Source organism: Herpailurus yagouaroundi, unplaced genomic scaffold (genome assembly GCF_014898765.1).
Source record: "Herpailurus yagouaroundi ecotype Mexico unplaced genomic scaffold, PumYag 215, whole genome shotgun sequence".
NCBI classification, from domain to species: domain Eukaryota; kingdom Metazoa; phylum Chordata; class Mammalia; order Carnivora; family Felidae; genus Herpailurus; species Herpailurus yagouaroundi.
Genome location: NW_024412446.1, coordinates 10,652,276 through 10,655,016, shown reverse-complemented (window position 1 = coordinate 10,655,016; position 2,741 = coordinate 10,652,276). Strand labels below are relative to the sequence as shown.

At 39.7% G+C, this 2,741-nt stretch overlaps 1 non-coding gene across 1 annotated transcript; it reads left to right on the top strand.

Annotated features, from left to right (window-relative positions):
* The first annotated feature begins 928 nt into the window (after window positions 1-928).
* Window positions 929-1,092, top strand: LOC121017412 (U1 spliceosomal RNA). The gene has a single exon (XR_005784753.1). It is a non-coding gene; the product is annotated as a U1 spliceosomal RNA (small nuclear RNA).
* Window positions 1,093-2,741: the final 1,649 nt, after the last annotated feature.

Genomic DNA, 2,741 nt, shown 5'->3' with positions numbered 1-2,741 from the left:
AGATAAAAAGAAGTTACCATAAAGAACCAGTATATTAATATATTTGTTAGAAACATCTATAAGAACTATAAGAACAAAGAAAAAGGTGATTTATGGATACAAAACAGATGAATATAAGGGAAAGGAAGCAAAAATAATATAAAAACAGGGAGGGGGACAAAACATAAGAGACTCTTAAATATAGAGAACAAACAGAGGGTTGCCGGAGAAGTTGTGGGAAGGGGGATAGGCTAAATGGGTAAGGGGCATAAGGAATCTACTCCTGAAATCATCGTTGCACCATGTGCTAACTTGGATGTAAATTATAAAAAATACATAAATTAGGGGCGCCTGGGTGGCGCAGTCGGTTAAGCGTCCGACTTCAGCCAGGTCACGATCTCGCGGTCCGTGAGTTCGAGCCCCGCGTCGGGCTCTGGGCTGATGGCTCAGAGCCTGGAGCCTGTTTCCGATTCTGTGTCTCCCTCTCTCTCTGCCCCTCGCCCGTTCATGCTCTGTCTCTCTCTGTCCCAAAAATAAATAAACGTTGGAAAAAAAAAAACATAAATTATAGAAAGTAAATAAATAAAAATATAATAAAATAAAATAAATAAATTGTGTCACTACAATGGAAAAAACGGTGATTTATATATGGGTAGCTGAAGTCATAATGATTTTTATTTTATTCTTTTTCTTATCCATCTATTCTCATTTTTCTAAATAAATAGGTACAATAAGAAAAAATGCAATAAAAGTCAATTTAAGTTCATTTATTTATTTTAAGAGAGAGAGAAAGAGAGAGACTGCACATGAGCAGGGGAAGGACAGAGAGGGGGAGAGAGAATCCCAAGCAGGCTCTCTGCTGTCAGTGCAGAGCCCATGAAAGTCACTTTTCAAATGATTAAGCTACCAGGACATTCATCACATTACTGTTTAAGAACATTAAAAACTAATATTTACCTGGCAGGGGAGATACCATGATCAGGAAGGTGGTTTTCCCAGGGCGAGGCTTATCCCTTGCACTCGGGATGTGCTGACCCCTGAGATTTCCCCAAATGTGAGAAACTCGACTGCATAATTTGTGGTAGTGGGGGACTGCGTTCGCGCTTTCCCCTGAAGAAAAAAAAAAGAAAAAAAAAGAACATTAAAAAGTAGAAACCACCTGATTATCAAACAATAAGAAAATGGATGCACTGCATTGTAGATCTCGCAGTTCATGAGTTCGAGCCCCCACGTCGGGCTCTGTGCTGACAGCTCAGAGCCTGGAGCCTGCTTCAGATTCTGTGTCTCCCTCTCTCTCTGCCCCTCCTCTCCTCTCTCTCTCTCTCTCTCTCTCTCTCTCTCTCTCTCTCCCTCTCTGTCTCAAAAATAAATGAACATTAAAAAAAATTGTAGGGGCGCCTGGGTGGCGCAGTCGGTTAAGCGTCCGACTTCAGCCAGGTCACGATCTCGCGGTCCGTGAGTTCGAGCCCCACGTCAGGCTCTGGGCTGATGGCTCAGAGCCTGGAGCCTGTTTCCGATTCTGTGTCTCCCTCCCTCTCTCTCTGCCCCTCCCCCGTTCATGCTCTGTCTCTCTCTGTCCCAAAAATAAATAAAAACGTTGAAAAGAAGAAAAAAAAATTAAAAAAAAAATTGTAATGCCAAATGTTAAAAGTTGTTATGACTGGGAGATATAAATGGACAAATTTGTTTTCACATATTTGCTTATCTAGAATTCCTAATTATTCTACAGTGAACGATGAGAAAACATAATTTTTTTAAATACATAGGCATTGAGTAGCAAATGAAAACATTTCCTGACCTTTAGGATATTTCCAAGTGAAAACAGCAAAATGCAAAGCAGGATATGGTGCTATATGATGATATCAGTGTCTTAAAAATAACAAACTCTGTGTGTGTGTGTGTGTGTGTGTGTGTGTACACATAGAACTTGTTAATGATGGAAAACTTTGGACAGAGAAGTTGAGGAGGAGGTTTTTGGTTTTTTAAGCATCAACATGTCCAATTTTTTTTAAGTTTATGTATTTATTTTGAGAGAGAGAGAGAGAGAGAGAGAGAGAGAGAGAGCATGCACAGGGAAAGGGCAGAGAGAGAAGAGAGAGAGAGAGAATCCCAAGTAGGCTCTGCATGGTCAGCACAGAACCTGACGCGGGGCTCCATCCCATGAACTGTGAGATCAAGACCCGAGCCCAAGTCAAGAGTTGGAAGCTTAACTGACTGAGCCACCCAGGCGCCCCTCTAAAAAGTCATTTTAAAGTAATAATTTATTTCTAACAAATAAAAGGCAAAAACTAAGTACAAATAGCCAACTATCTTTAAGAGTTTCCAAAACAATAAAGACCCTTTAGAAACATGAAAGAAAAGTTATGATCCAATGTGGTGGAAAATATCAGACAGTTATGGCATGAAAACAAGTAGGTGAGTCATCATGGGTATGAAAACACTAGAAGATAATTCACAAAAGTGACAGTAGTTGCATTAGGACCATATGATTACAGGCACATTTTTTGTTACTGTACTTATTTCCCAATCTTTCTAAAGTGTAATTCTACTACTTCTCTAATAAAACATATTGAAAAGAACTGGCTGTAGGAAGTGGTACATATAAGGCAAAATGAGGAGCATCATGTGTGATAAAAGTAATATAAAGCTAGGGAAAAATAAAGGAAAAAAGGAGCCACAGTTACACCAGATCACCAAAGAGTTTGGGAGCTAGTAGCCCAAGATCATGGAAAGTGATCTAAAATGGATGGGTTTGAGATACA